The sequence below is a fragment of the Macaca thibetana genome, chromosome 5, assembly GCF_024542745.1.
Source record: "Macaca thibetana thibetana isolate TM-01 chromosome 5, ASM2454274v1, whole genome shotgun sequence".
In the NCBI taxonomy this organism is placed as follows: Eukaryota; Metazoa; Chordata; class Mammalia; order Primates; family Cercopithecidae; genus Macaca; species Macaca thibetana.
In genome coordinates this window covers 74,256,369-74,273,521 of record NC_065582.1, presented here as the reverse complement: position 1 = coordinate 74,273,521, position 17,153 = coordinate 74,256,369, and the positions used below count along the sequence as shown (strand labels likewise).

Here is a 17,153-nt window from a genome sequence, read left to right as displayed (position 1 = left end):
ATTTGGCTGTAGAGAGCTTATAATAATTCTTTTTCAGTTCAGTAAATGTATCAGTTCCAAGATTTCTATTTGATTTTTTAATTATTTCAGTCTCTTTGTTAAATTTCTCTGACAAATTTCTGAATTAGTTTTCTGTGTTATCTGGAAAATCAAATCACTGAGTTTCCTTAAAACTGCTAATTTTACATTTTTGCTTAGAGAGCTCACATATCTCCATCTTATTAGTCTTCATCACTGGTTTCTTGCTTTGCCTATTTGGAAAGGTCATGATTCTCTGTTTGCTGTTGCCTCTTGCAAATATATGTCTATGCCTTTGCATTGAAGTATTAGCTATCTATTCCTGTCTTCTCTGTCTTATTTTTGACTTTTCCTGGACATGTTTGCTTAGAGATTCTTTGTAATTTTTGAATTTCCTTTCTTTCTTTCCTGCTAGGTCATTACCTCATATTTGGCACTAGATGGTGGCGTAAGCCCAGGTTTGCCTCAGCTTTAGTAAACAATCAGAGCACTCCCTGCCCTGAATGAGGGAGTTCTCAAAGGGGATATCCTGGCAGTGTAGGAAGGCTTCTAGGAGTTTGTGACAAGCGGACCTTTGGAATGTACCTCCTATAGTGTGGTACTATTGAACAGTCACTCTGATTGGATATTTCCTTTACCCAAGTTATAGACCAAATTTTCCAAGATTGGGGATGGTAGTCCCACCTCCACCTTTTGTCTCTGTCTTCAGTGGTATTTCTCACTTCAGGCACTGGTAATGATTTCCATGGGTTGAGGCAACAAAAGGTCTCCTGATATGGGAAACTGGTTGTCCACCTTGGTCTCACTTTTTCCATTGTAGAAATCAGGAGTTGACGGAAATTTTTCTGTGTGCTTGGTACAGGGCAGATTGTGGGGCTGGGCATCAATGGTATAGAAGTTCAGTCCTCTTACCATCTGCTTGGAGTTTTTCTTCACTTTTCTGTGGCTCCAGGAACTGTCTCATCTTTATATTTCAGTTCTAGGATAGTGCTGGTGATAATCTCAGTGTTGTATATTTGGTTTTGGTTTTCTGTGGGGAGGAGCAAAGCCAGCTTGCTTTTATGCTGCCACTGTGGGACTGGAAGCTCCCCACATTGCACACTCTTCAATGCTTTATTACCTCTATGTGGCTGCTCTCTAAGGCTTTATCCTGTCTTTTGGTTTCTAGCTTTTGCTCTTCATGTTCTCCAGGCCACTTCCACAGAGTTCCTTCATTTCATTATTTCAACAATTACCTTCATGCTTTGTCTTAGGCTTATCTTTTCACATGGTATGTTTCTGTTTCCATTTGGGCATTTTCTCATCACCTTTTATTCAGATGTCCAAATCTAAATATGAATTCAATCCCCATAAAATTCTCTCTTCCTAACCACAATTGTAGTATTTGTTAGCTTCATCATTATCCTCCTTATACTCTGGACTTCTTTGCTCATCACACTTCACCTTAGATTATTTCACATGTATTCTCACCACTTTACAAAAGATAGGACACTGAAGCTGATAACTGGTTCTAGCTGCCTTTGACTCCCAATTTGTGTCTCTCCAATCCATCCTGTTTATTCAGTAAAACTCGTTGTCCTTAAAAGACATGTTCACACTGTTACTGCTCTGTGAAGCCCATAAAGTTATCAGATCCCTACCTCAGAAGTCAGACCACCTCAACAACAGGTGGATGGCACTTACTAGTCTTTTACTTGTAATGACGCTATTTCCTCTTCTGCTAAACAAGAATGATGACAATGTTTTCTCTGCCCTCTGCAAGTAAATGATGTGGGAATACTTGAAAGAAATGTCCAGAGCCACATTTATAAATTATTATTATCATACTGTCTTTTGGCATCACATTAAGTTTATACTCTTCTTGCTTTTGCTCTATATGTTTTTTTCTGTGTTTCCTAGTCAACATTTCTTCACTACTTCTGATAAGGAACCTTTTAGAAGAAGCTTCTCACTGACTCAAAACTTATAATAAAGGTCTTATCATCCTTTTATTTTTATTTGGTTTTTCCCTTTGTCTGAGTTATTATTCTCTTTTATATACGCTTGCCAAGATATACTGTTATGTTCAGTTCAACTTTATTTCCTCCATGGGCATTTTCTATAGCATTACTCTCATACATTTCTTCCTTTTTAAAACTACTATTGCTAATCTGTTGCAATACTTATTGTAACAGGTAATGACTCTTTTGTTGTTATTATTATTCTAGTTTTCTCTTTAGCAACTACCACAGTTTGGTGAGTATGGTAGGTGCTCAATGGTAGTTTTGATTGACTGACATAAGTAGCAAGTGTTATATAATATAGAAAATATAAATCCTTCCTTCACGTATTTTATACCTAATTTTTTTTTTGCACAAGGGATGATTCAAAAATTGCATTACATTAACAAAACAAAAATTATTACATTAGAAATCTGAAATTGCTAAATATAGACATGCCAATCTTTATATTCAAGTGAATCACAAGGACAAATCAGCCTAAATAATAAATTAGAAGTCTACAATGTGCTTGTGCCACTTGACAATGAGTCTCATAGACACAAATTGATACCATGGACAGATTTCTTATTAATCATGCTTCACCAGGTCATTGGGTTAAACATTTAAATAATAGGCTAATAGGAGTCTTGCTGGCAATTTAATTCCTGCTCTCCAGGCTCTGGAAGACAGAGTCTCTCCGCTCCTTCCCTGGAGGAGGTGAAGTCCATCAAAATGTCATTATTCTACATGTGTAACAGAGTAATTTCTCTTGGTTTCTACATAGGTAAAGTTACAGTTGGCACTTTGTGATGAAGTGTCACTGATTGATCCTCATAGACTGATTCCTTTCCCCTCCTTACAACAAAGATCCCGTTTTTAATCACCTTACTGTGTACTTCCTTTGCCTTATCCATTATGCAAGGAGGTCAGCTAGTAACACTCAATATGACTAATTAAAGAAAGAACTCCAAGGTAAAGTGCACAGAGGCACTTTGGTAATTGCTATGATATCCATAAATAATAATGACAACTAATGAGACCCGTAATAGCTTTGTAAATAGTCATTTGCCCACTCACAGGAGGTGAATAACAATTTACACTGAGTGAGGAGAGTCAACTCTCATGGGTCGTTGGCACATTTCTTTTTCTGCTTTCTGTAGCCAACTCTTTTTGGCATTTCAGGAATTTCTGGAGGGGTTTGACTTATAACCCGGCTCTAAATGATAGCACAGTGTTTCAATGCATGGAATGAATAGCATGTTCTTTGCGTGGGCTACTTTATTTTTAAAATATTTAGTTAAGGCCGGGCGCGGTGGCTCAAGCCTGTAATCCCAGCACTTTGGGAGGCCGAGACGGGTGGATCACGACGTCAGGAGATCGAGACCATCCTGGCTAACACGGTGAAACCCCGTCTCTACTAAAAAATACAAAAAACTAGCCGGGCGAGGTGGCGGGCGCCTGTAGTCCCAGCTACTCGGGAGGCTGAGGCAGGAGAATGGCGTGAACCCGGGAGGCGGAGCTTGCAGTGAGCTGAGATCCGGCCACTGCACTGCAGCCGGGGGGACAGAGCGAGACTCCGTCTCAAAAAAAAAAAAAAAAAAAAAAAAAAAAAAAAAAAAAAAAAAAAATTTAGTTAGGCTAATTTGAGATATCTTTGGAGATGGTAAGAAGAGTGGCCATATTAAAATACAAAAGAAATTTAGAAAGTTGTTACAAATAGAATTTTCTAATTCTATAGCTACAAGGAGATTAGAGGTTACCTAATAAGAAAACCGAAGTCAAGTAAGGTGAATAAATTTGTGTAAGAACTTAAAACTTGTTTGTGCCAGAGTAGGGACAAGAAGATAGAATCTCTGGACCTGTGCCAGTTATCTTCACAGAGCAGATCTCTGAGGGCTTTGAAAATCATGAGTAGGGGTGTGGCTTGAATTGGGTTGTGAAGCCCCCTTGGTGATGTCATATTACTGTCTAGTAGCTAAACTGACTACAAATAGCACACTGCTAAAATAGAAACATAAAATCAGACAGGTGAAACAAATAGCCAGAAGTACATCAAAGCAGGTATCACAGCGAAAGACCTGAGGATCACTTTCCAAATTCAGGCGGAAGCTTCTCACTCTGACTTAAAAGCAAGGAAACAGACAAATACACTTCGCTTCTGGATAGTACTTTGGTGCCTGGAAAATCGCTCTTCCTTCGGGACTGTTACGTCTCTTGAATAATATTCTACTTTCTAAGGATAAAAACCCAATTCCTGAATGTGGTCTTATCTTTTCCCATATGCTCAGAGTCGCCATCTTCCTCCTATTCAGGACTTTGTATCTGCTTAGCTTTTTTTTTTTTTTTTGGTCTGGGAAAGTTGATCTCATTCCTCTTTTGCTAGTTAATACTTTTTAATCTTTCAAATCTTAGATCAAGTGGTATTTCCTCGGGAATATCTTCCATGATTTTGACAGGTAAAATCCATCCCTTTATTGTAGACTTCGACAACATCGGGAATTTTTGCAGCAGCTGTCACAGTTGCAGTTGAGTACTTGTTGTCCAGTTTATTTGATAAATATGGATCTCCATCATTAGATGTATTAGTCCGTTTTCATGCTGCTGATAAAGACATAACTGAGAGTGGGAAGAAAAATAGGTTTAATGGACTTACAGTTCCATGTGGTTGAGGAGGTCTCACAATCATAGCGAAAGGTGAAAGGCACATCTCACATAATGGTAGACAAGGGAAGAGAGCTTCTGCAGGGGAATCTCCCATTTTTAAAACCATCAGATCGTGTGAGACTTATTCACTATCACAAGAACAGCAAGGGAAAGACCCACCCCCATGATTCAATTATCTCCCACTGAGTGCCTCTCACAACACGTGGGAATTCAAGATGAGATTTGGGTGGATACATAGCCAAACCATATCACTAGGTTTCCAGTCCCACGAGACCAAGACACTGTCTGTTTTTACAAACTGTTTTATTACCCTTCCCTAGAATGTGCCTGACACATTGTAAGTACTTAGTTTGATTAAATAAATACATGTATGAAATGAAATAAAAGAATCATTTTAGAGAGAAAGAAAAACATTGCACATTGCTTTGTGAGAAATGCTGGATAGATTGTCTAGAGAGAGCCCATTTCTGTCTTACTCACTGCTGGATCTCCAGTATCTGGCTTTTTACAGGTTCACCTGACACCTGAGCTTGCAAGATATATCTGGTTATTGAATGGTTAAAGATTTCTATGTTAGGAGGTAAATGTGGCTGTTGACTAGAGTTAAAATTCTAAAAGTGTTAGCAAGTGTATTGGTCAGTGGGAAATTGATTAGTTTTGTGAGAGGTTTACTTATAAAATGATTCCATATGCCACCTAGACTCTATATGTTGGTGGGAATGGATAAACACCAGCTCAGCTCGTTTCAGAATTACAAGCTTGAGTGAAGTTCCCACACTCTCTGCAAGTTCTAGTTTACATCTGAGGGAGAAGTTTGTGAGTGAGGCTTAGGCAGTTCCATTTGAATTCTATTACCCATTCTCATTTATTAAAACTTAAGGAAGCCTTCAACAAATGGTACTGGGACAGCCAGATATCAACGTGCAAAAAAAGGAAGTTAGACCACTTACCTTATGCCATGTTTGAAATTAACTCAAAATGGACCATAGACATGTATAAGAGCTGAAACTATAAAACTCTTAGAACATAGAAGAGTACATCTTAGTGACTTTGGATTAATCAATAGTTTCTTAAATATGGCACCAAAAGCATAAGAAACAAAGGAAAAAAATAGATAAATTGTACTTCATTGATATTAAAAATTTTTTGCTTCCAAGGAGAAAAGACAAGCCACATAATGGAAGAAAATCTTTGTAAATAACATATCTGATAAGGAAATTGTATCCAGAATAGATAAATTACCCTCACAATTCAACAACAAAAATGCAAATTATGCAATTAAAAATGGGTAAAGTCTCAACAAAGTAGACACTTAAGGACCTTATCCTAAAATAATAAGAGCCAGAACCATGTATGACAAAACCCTTGCCAGCCTCATACTGAAGAGACAAAAGCTGGAACCATTCCCCTTGAGAACCAGAACAAGAGAAGGATGTCAACTCTCACTACTTTTATTAAATATAGTACTAGAAGTCCTAGCAACCAAAATCAGGTAAGAGAAAGAAAGAAAAGTCATTCAGATGTGAAAAGACGTTCTCAAACTATCTCTTTGTGCTGACAAAGTGATTCTATATCCAGAAAACCTGAAATACTCTGCCAAAAGGCTCCTAGAACTAATAAATTACTTCAGTGAAGTTTCAGAATACAAAGGCAATATACAAAAATCAGTAGCATTTCTATACAACAATAACATTCTATCCTAGAACCAAATCAAGAATACTATCCCATTTACAAAAGCCACAAAAAAATTAAATACTTAGGTCTACATCTAACCAAGGAGGTGAAATATTGCTACGGGGAGAACTAAAAAACACCAATGAAAGAAATCAGAGACACACAAACAAATGGAAAAAACATTCCATGCTTATGGATTGGAAAAATTCATATTGTTGAAATGTCTATTGTGTCCAAAGCAGTCTAGAGATTTAATCCTATTCCTGTCAAACTACCAATGACATTTTTTACAGAAGGAGACAAAAATATTCTAAAAATTTGTATAGAACTAAATAGAGCCCAAATAGTCAACATAATATTAAGCAAAAATAAACAAACAAAAAATAAAAACAAACAAACCCCCCCCCAAAAACTGGAGCCATCACATTGCCCAACTTCAAAATATATTACAAGGCTGTGGTAACCAAAACAGTGTGGTACTGGTACTAAAACAGGCACATAAATCAGTTGAACCAAATTGAGAACTCAGAAAAAAAAGCCACATACCTACAACCATCTGATCTTCGACAAAGTTCATAAAAACAAGCAAAGGTGAAAAGACACTTTAGTCAATAAATAGTGCTTGGATAACTGGCTAGCCATATGACAAAGAATAAACTGGACCCCTACCTATCACCGTACACAAAAATCAACTCAAGATCAATTAAAGAAGTAAATGTAAGGCCTTAAACTATAAAAATCCTAGAAAAAAAATGTAGGAAATACCCTTTTTGGTATCAGCTTGAGAAATAACTTACGGCTAAGTCCTCAAAAACAACTGCGACATAAACAAAAATTAACAAGTGGGACCTAATTAAACTCGAGGGCTTCTGCTCAGCAAACAAAACTATCTACAAAGTAAACAAGCAACCTACAGAATGGGAGAAAATAAAAACTATTCATCTGATAATGATCTAATAATATCCAGGATCTATAAAGAACTTAAAAGAAATCAATAAGCAAAAAAGCAAACAACTCATTAAAAAATGGGCAAATACGTGGACACTTCTGATAAAAAGACACATGAATGGCCCAAAAACATATTTAAAAAAAAAAAAGCTCAGTATCTTTAATTATCAGAGAAATGCAAATTAAGCCACAATGAGACACCATCTTACACCAGTCAGAATGGCTATTATTAAAGAGTCAAAAAACAAAAATAAAAACATACAAACAGGTGATGGTGAGGCTGAGGAGAAAAGGGGACACTTGTATACTCTGGGTGGGAATGTGAATTAGTCCAGCCACTGTGGAAAGCAGTTTGGAGATTTCTTGAAGAACTGAGTTGGACTACCATTTGACCCAGCAATCCCATGATCAAGGATATACCCAAAATAAAATAAATTATTCTGCAAAAGGACACAGGTACCTGTACGCTCATTGTAGCACTATTCACAATAGTAAAATCATGTAATCAATGCAGGTGCTTATCATGGTGGATTAGATAAAGAAAATGCGGCACATATACACCATACAATACTATGGAGCCATAAAGAAGAATAAAATCATGCTCTTGCAGCAACATGGATGCAGCTGGAGGCCACTATCCTAAGTGAACTAATATAGAAACAGAAAATCAAATACCACAAGTTCTCACTTATAACTTATAAATGGGAGCTATAAACATCAGGTTCACTGACATAAAGATAGGAAGAATAGAAACTGGGGACTAGTAGAGGAGGAAGTCAGGAAGAGGGGCAAGTGCTGACAAACAACCTACTGAGTATTGTGTTTACCACCTGGCTGGTGGTTCAGTCACACCCCAAACCTCAGCATCATGCTATATATCTTTTAAATACACGTGCACAGGTACCTCCTGATTTTAAAATAAGAACTACATAAAAATGGATAAAGGGTTTGAATAAATATTTCTCCAGGGGAGATTTATAATGGTCCAATAAGCAAATGAAAACATGCTCAATGCCATGAGTGATTAGAAAAATAAACAAGCACAATGAGATACTCTCTCATACTCAAAGATAACCAAGATAAAAAAGACAAACAATAACTGGTGTTGGTGAGGATGTGGAGAAAATGGACCCCTCGTACACTGCTTGTGGAATTGTAAAATGATGTAGCCACTTAGGCAAACAGTCTAGCAGTTTCTCAAAATGTAAATAAGAACAGGCGATTCCACTCCTAGGTATATACTCAAGAAATCTGAAAACATACATTCACACCAAAATTTGTAAACAAGGATTTATACAAACATTATTTAAAACACCTCAAAAGTGAAAACCACCCAAATACTCATCAACAGATGAATGGATAAAGAAAATGTGACATATTTATGTAATTAAATATTATTCAGCATTAAAAAAAATGAAGTATTGCTACTACAGTGTGGATAACCCTTGAAAATATTATGCTCAGTGAAAGGAGTCAGATACAAAGTTCACATATTAAATGATTACTTTTATATGGTACATTTCGAAGAGGCAAATCCATAAGGACAGAAAGTACGTTAAGGGTTGTAAGGAGCTGTGGTGCAGGGGAATGAGAAGTGAATGGTATTGGGCACAGAGCTTCTTACTGCGGTTATGGAAATGTTGTAAATTTAGGGTGTGATGATGGTTGTACATCTCTTTGAATATACTAAAAAACACTGAATTGAGAACTTTAAAAAATGAATTTTATGGGATGTGACTAACCTCAATAATGTTGTTATTAAAAAATGAACTAAAAAACACTCAAGTAAAAACTATAAGAACTTATACCTATGTGCATTATTCACATTATATTCTAAAGTTATCTATAACTGAAAGTGAGAAATGTTATGCTTTAATATAGGCCATTTTTAAACATTCTAGAATTTGCACAAAATTTATTTTTAGATTATTTTTGCTCAATATATTTGCATTTACTACTTACAAAATGAGACATTTAGAACAAAGATTACCAGATATGACTATGAATTACAGTCACATAGAGCACTAACATCTAAAAATTTTAATCATGAAGTATTTCAAATATAAATTCAAAAGAGTATGTTACCACACTGATGTATGTTTACCTGTGAAAAGGATTTATCACTCTATGCTTAGCATAAGAAGTTTTGTCATAAATGGAGGCTGACTTTCATCAAGTGCTTTTTATCTGCCCATATTAATATAATCATGTTTATTTTTCTTCAATCTGTTAACACGGATTCCATTCTTTGATTTTTTTTTAAATGGTAAACTCTCCTTGCATTAAAGTTAAAGATTAAACACATCACTGCTCACCAGAGTATAAGTGTGTGCTTTCTTTTATATACTTCTGGTGGATGTTGGAAAGTATACTGGGGAGCACTAGAATGTGACCTCCACGATATCAGAGGCACACTATCTCCAGCCAGCCAGCAATCAGAGTCTTGTCTCTGGTGGTGAACTTAAAGTGTCTTCTTTCGGAGATGATTTTATTTGTGCTTTTTCAGGATACATGAGGCAATCTTAACTAAGGACTAATGAGATTAATTTTTTTTTCTTGGGATTTTGGAGCTTAGATGTGGTATGAATTCTAGTGACAAACTCATATGAGCTTGTGGCTGGGAATTACAACGTGAAGATGATAAGTATTTTCACATTTTCCCCTGGATAGATTTTTTTTCAGACTCACTCATAGAAGGCATCACCCTGTTTCTGCTTTTGAATAATAATAATTTGAATAATAATAATAATTTGAATCTTTAGATTCTGTGGTTTCTTAAAACTTAGGCAAAGTTGTTATGGCAGAAACTGACTCCATTACTAAATCACCTCTCTAGATTCACAGTTCTGCATTGTTTTAGCTTTAGAATAATTTCGTTTACTTTCACATAAGGTAAGACATTCACGAGAGCTTTGTTTGTTTTTTCTATTACCCTCATCCAGGATACTTTTAAGTTTCATAGTCCTCTTAGATTAGATATACTGATTAATTATGTGTGCAAAACCTTATCAATACTGACTTTGTTATTAATGGACATTTATACCTTTGCTTCTCTTATATTCAGAAAGATGTAAGATGGAGCCTTGGTATAATCAGAGAAATGCAAAGACCTACGTTCCACAAATCAGTTGCATTTAACACTATTTCTATAAGATACTCTGATAACAGAGGATCTCATCGTGAAATAAAGCTGGGAACCATTGCATACCAGAGCCTAATTTTACATTTACAATGAACATTTGCACAGTAAAAGTCCCGAGAAGTCACACCGTAAATATCACGGTTTTATGTTGCTTAATATTTTTATTAAAGCCTATTAATATTTGAGGAAAATAGTATTCTGTAGAATAAGATTTCTTATTTTACAAGTGAAGAAACAAAATCTTAATCAGACTTATGGATAGATACAATTAGGACAGAGTGAGGAGGAGAAATAAAGTCATGCTCTCAGTTAATTTATCTTGATCCACACTGCACATAGCTTATATCAGAGAAGCAAGTAGGGATGCAAAAGAAATGGGTTACAGATGACATAAATATGCATATATTTGTAATTAGTAAGATAACTTAATAAGTTCCAGCATATAAAAGGCTTTCCAAAAGTGATCTCTAGTATACTTGGACAGTCAGCAGGGCAAGATAAAAACATTACACTTTAGATTGGTGGTAATAAAAAGATCATTCAACAAAGGCAATGGAGAAGACCAGAGTACTCACTTCTCCTCCTTCTTATTTTGACCAATTGACCTATTATTAACTACTTGCTAAGCAGGTATTTGAAAGGACACAAATGACCTCTATCTTAATGGATTCTTCGATGTGGAATTAATGTTCAAAGACATTTAAATTCTGTACAACAGAAAACTACTTTCTTCCTTTTATTGCTTTAAAACCTCTGCTTATAAGCATTAAGGAATTGATTATCTTAATCCCATGAAGACAAAAAATTTAAAGTTAAAAAAAGGAAACTATTCCGTCATATTGTAGAAATCTTTTAAAAGTCAGTCTACCATGACAAACACCTTGACTATTTTACCTTCATATCTTGCCACTGCACAAACTGAATTTTATTTATTTTTCACCAATATTATTTAAACATTCTCACTTAATAAAAAAGATCTGAATTTACTCCTTTTTGTGTCACCGGAATCTTTTAACAAATAAATTCTCAAATAAAGTCCATATAGAATGCTTTGGTGAAGAAGATGTAGAGAATTTGCAGCTCAATTTTCTTAGCCGTTCTCTTAAACATTTAGCCCCGAGTCATGCAGACACCTCCCCAAAACCCTTAAGACTCCACACAAACACTTTGAAAGACTGTAGAAATCTTACTGGAAAGGGGTCCCAATCCAGACCCCAAGAGAAGATTCTTGGACCTCCTGCAACAAAGAATTCGGGACGAGTCCATAGACTAAAGTGAAAGCAAGTTCATTAGGAAAGTAAAGGAAATAAGAATGGTTACTCCACAGGCAGAGCAGCAGTATGGGCTGCTGCACTTAGTATACTTACAGTTATTTCTTGTTTATATACTAAAGAAGGGTGGATAATTCATGAGTGTTCTGGAAAAAAGGCAGGCAAAAAAAAAAAAAAAAAAAAAAAAGAGAGGAGCTCTGGAACTGAGGACTCCTCCCCACTTTAGACCATACAGAGTAACTTCTGGATGTTGCCATGGCATTTGTAAACTGTCTTGGTGGGAATGTCTTTTAGCATGTTGATGCATTATAATTAATGTATAATGAGCAGTGAGGGTGACCAAGGTCTCTTTTATCTCCATCTTGATGTCAGTGGGTTTTGGCCGGCTTCTTTATTGTATCCTGTTTTATCAGCAAGGTCTTTGTGACCAGTATCTTGTACCGATCTCCTATTTCATCCTGTAACTAAGAATTCCTAACCTTCTGGGAATGCAGCCCAGTAGGTCTCAGCTTATTTTACCCAGCTCCTATTCAAGATGAAATTGCAATGTTTCAAAGGCCTCTGACAGAAACAGATGAGAAATCTGAAGTTCTATCGATGCTCTCCCTTTCCCTTTAAGGTTCATCTCCTAGTAGTGCTGCATAAAATTGCAGAAGGTGCTATTTTCCATCCACTACTAAGTCAGCCTTCGTTATAATCCCCTCTTAGCTCTTACTGAGTCCTGTCTGCTATTCTCAGTCAAACCTTAGATGTCCATTATTTTCCCTTCATCAAGAGAACCCCAGGACTTAACTCTTTTACAGCCTAGAGCAATACTAAACCCATAGACGGTTCCAGGATTCCACACTACAATGCTTCCTAAATTCTATTAACTCACAGCATTTATGTGTATCTGACTTGAAAGACAAGTATAATCTGAAATAAATATGTTACAAGGAAAATAATCACATTAGATGTTAAATATGTCTGTTTTCAGACCAGAGAGAAGAAATGTAATTTATATCTCTGCAAGATTTCCTTAATGAGCACATTATTTTTCCTAGCCTTGTCTATCTGAGTCTACATCTCACCCTGTAATTAGCCCTTCACCCTCTACTCCTTTATCCTTTTACTAGGGAAACCCTTGATTAAATAATTCATCGTCTATGTTCAGAAAAGTTAGAATTGTTCTGGCTAGAACCAACACCAGGGGTGGGCAGACTTCAGCAGAACAGTGAAAACTGGCTTTAGTCATTTCAAGCCTTCATCCCTTTAAAATCTTCATTTCCCTCAGACCCCAGGTTTTTATCTCTTGTTAAATTTTGGAAAGTAAAGACACTCACAGAAATATAAACACTGGCTGGGTGTGGTGGTTCACCTCTGTCATCCCAGCACTTTGAGAGGCTAAGGTGGGAGGATTGCTTGAGGCCAGGAGTTTGAGACCAGCCCTGGAAATATAGGGAGATCGTTTCTCTCTTAAAAACAAAACAAAACAAAACAACAACAACAACAACAAAAAACCCGGCCAGGCGCATTGGGTGGATCACTTCAGGTCGGGAATTTGAGACCAGCCTGGCCAACATGGTGAAACTCTGCCTCTAATAAAAATACAAAAATTAGCCAGGAGTGGTGGCTAGTGTCTGTAGTCCTAGCTACTCCGGAGGCTGAGGCAGGAGAGTCACTTGAACTCGGGAGGAGAAGGTTGCAGTGAACTGATATCACCCTACTGCATTCCAGCCTGGGTGACAGAGCAAGACTCCAGTCTCTAAATAAATAAATAAATGATAAAAATGAAAAAAAAAAAAACCCAAAAAACCAAAGAAAGAAATATAAACACTGACAAAACACAAGTCATTTCCAGAGACAGAATCTACATTATTATTGAAGAAAAGAAATATTTTCCAGATGACTCTACAATATGACTTTTCCCAGCCCACAATGTATATAACATTTAACACAATTTTTAAAGAAATTTCAATCTCTCATTCTTAAATATTTCAAACCTGCAGACAATCTATTAAAAATTACTATTTGCTGTAGTGATTAAGATATTTTAATGAAATAAAATATTATAAATACATTTAAAGTCCCAGGTAACAGCTTTGTCAGTGTGTTTATTTCTAGTAAGTGTGTTTATATTTTACTGCATGTGGGTTGAAAAAAAGTTTCACCTTCTCTAATATTCTGGTTCCAGTCCAAGCCCTAGGGCCTTTGGTTCCTATTACTAAACCTTTCCAGACAACATTTACCTCTGGTTTGTTCACAGTTAATTGCACAAAGAACCTAGAAATAGGAGGAGGGAGTATCCAAACTTACTGTGACCCCAACTTGTGCAGGTGCTTTACCCATCTTTTTATATTTCATCCTAATATTCATTATATAAATGGAGAAATTGGGACCCTAAGAGTTTAGGGTCTTAAACCAGACCTCATGCTTGTAAAGAGCCAGTATTTGAAACTTATTTGGCCTTCTTGCCAAGCTGGAAGAGAAATGTGGCATCTCTACTCTCTAGAGTAGGTTTATTATTTAAACTATGAAGTGAGTAATGTTAATGCTAGTATTGTTAAATGAAGGCTAACTCTGTAATGGAATATGTATATCACTTTAACAAGTACCTCACCAATGCATTCTGAATATTGTTCACAATAGAATTTTCCATTTCTAAATGTATGACCAATTCAGAGAGAGAGCTCCAAAATTAATTTGATAGTCATGATGAAAGCTTTGGGACTTTTAATATAAAATATAGATTATCAAGATTGCTACCATAAAAACAAAGAAATTCTTACAGATAACTAGCCACGAATTATGGATGGACCAAATGGGATGTACGGAATGATAAATTTTAGTAGACTTTGACAATGATATGCACATAATTTTAAAAGATAACATCTTGAAATATTACTATTTTGGGGTCTTCTAAGACTTTGAAATCAGTGTTGGAAATAAGTTAATATTATGTATTTATTCTATTTTCAGGAAAGCAGTTTGTAACATGTTTCTATTGATATTACCCTTAATGTACCTTTCGCAACAACGAGCTATTCCCGTTCTGTTGTTTTGATGATCTTAACTAGGATCTAATATCTGATATTCAGAGGATACTGTAATATTGGCCCTACAACTTAATGAAGAACTTACTTTTATTTTTCCAGAGGCAGCTGGAACTCAACAGCTGAGTGACTAATAAAACATGGCATCTACTTTCTAATATAGAAACAAGAAAGTAAAGCTACCAAGCGTTATTGTAAACTGGGTCACAGTCACATAACATGTTATCTGAAAAACCTGAGTGGTGCTGCAATTAATGAATTACCTGGAACTATAACTTGGCTGAGGTATTTTTTTTTTTTTGACCTAACCTATTTTTCACAAAACTAAATGCAAAGCTTTGCAGAAAGGAAACAAAAATGTCATGCCATCATTATCAACATATACACATCATATAAATCAAGTATTGAGTAGTGGAGGAGAAGGGTAGGTAACAGAAGTAATATGTATTGAGTGCTTATTTTTTTATTAACATGTACTGTGACTTTTATATAGGTGCCTTATTTAATCCCCACAAAAAAATCTTGTGCATTGATATTATGATTCCCATTTTACTGATGACGAAACTGAGGTTTATAATGTTTAAGTGATTTCAGCAGGTAGTACATTGTATGAATGGGGTAAAAAGTCATTCCGTTTGACTCCAGGACCATATTTCTTCCCAACAAACCTCAGTGCCCATGAATGAACAAAACATTTTAAAGGATGAATATTCCTTGGGTTCCCCAAAGAAGACATTTTGACATAGAACATGGCCTGCAAAATGCTTGTTTATACTCTTAAAATTAATGCTTGTGGAAGGGAGAAGATGAAGCAGGAGTGAGCAGAGAGAGAAGTCAAGCTGTGACACAGACCCAAGCTAACGGAGGTCATAGGAGCTTTGGCAAGTTTTTCACTGAAGGAGGGTCTGGGTGGCCTCTCACAGTGTCCACCTCAAAGTTACCAGGTGCGCTAAGGACTTCCCAAGAAAACTGATTAGTTTAAAAATGTATAGAGGATGACAGTTTTTTGCATTTGTGAGATATTTCAATGGATTGGCTAGTTTACCTTTTATAAGCTGAAACTGCAATACAATTGATTCACTGTAATAGTAAGAAACAAGAAAAGGAGGCCAGGTGCAGTGGCTCAGGCCTTTAATCCTAGCACTTCGGAAGGCTGAGGTGGGTTGATAGCTTGAGCCCAGGGGTTCGAGATGAGCCTGGACAATATAGTGAGACCCCCACATGTACAAAAAGTAAATTAGAAAAAAAAAAAAAGAGAAACAAGAAAACATATTTTCTGTTTCATCACAAGTAGATTGTTGAGCTTAAGATAGTGTTGGAAAAAGTATTTTCTAAGATAAACTAGAAAGCTACCTCTCCAAGAAAATTGCCAGAAAGGCAAAGCAATAAGGTGAATAACACTGTCCAGGAAGTGTGGCTATACTGTCAAGAAATTCTGCCTAGCTAAAGAAAATTACCAGGAAATGGTGGAGATACAAGTTCAAAGGATAATGCGAATTTGATTTCAGTTGAGATTTTGGTCCTTGAATGTACAATTATTTTGAAAAATGGCAATATGATACAACCATTATTTATCTGGCAAAATGCATTCTAGAATGAGGATTTTTAAAAATTAGGCATTTCCCAGAATAACATCAAATTCATAAAATGCTTTATTGGTAATGTAAACATGTCTGTTTAATTTTTTACCTGTTAACTTACTGTTTTCTGCTTATGCATTCGTTGTTTTTGCAAACAGTACTTTCAGGTTATTGTATTACTGCTATCTTAAAGTTTCTGTTTCCTCACATATCTGTATTCTTTCATTCTCTCTTATTTCCACTGACTTTAGATCTCCTTCATTCTGAGAGACAAGAGCCATGAAAATGAAAGAAAATAGAAAAGGGTTGACAACAAGATCCAAAGAAATATCTCCTGAACATAAGTAAGTGACAGTTTGGAAAGAGCACCAAGAAATAGGATAGGAATCACTTTGTCTTGTGTTTATTTAACTGCCTGTAAAAATCACTGCAAATGAAAGCTAGGTACCAAGGACAGCTTACATACCTGGCACTCAGCAGACTCTCAGAAAATAGTAAGTGAACACCAATTAAAGGACACATAAATCCTATGTATGGCACTATTAGAATGTGTTAAGCATTGTTTATGGCCACAATTCAAAATTATTAGAATCGGGAGGGGACTATTGAGATGTCTGTGTCATTCTCTGTGTGACTTGCAAGTTGAGAGATTATCACCTGTGATAACTGCCAAGGATGTTACACAGATAATAGCTATGTCTTCTTAGTTAAACTCTTATTTCTTGAGGTATCTATGTTAATATAATTATTAAAGAAATCTACCTACCTAAAGTCCTATAATTGCATTCCATTGTAAATTTTAGAAGAGCTTAGATACCGTTTCTTGAGAATAATCTAGGGACAAA

General features: G+C 35.9%; 1 long non-coding RNA gene across 1 annotated transcript in view; it reads right to left on the bottom strand.

Annotated features, from left to right (window-relative positions):
- Positions 1 to 11,852, bottom strand: part of LOC126954284 (uncharacterized) — a 101,859-nt gene extending 90,007 nt beyond the window's left edge. Inside the window, exon 1 of the long non-coding RNA XR_007725569.1 lies at positions 11,793 to 11,852. This is a non-coding gene — a long non-coding RNA (uncharacterized LOC126954284). The remainder of the gene's footprint in view (positions 1 to 11,792) is intronic.
- Between the last annotated feature and the right edge of the window lie 5,301 nt (positions 11,853 to 17,153).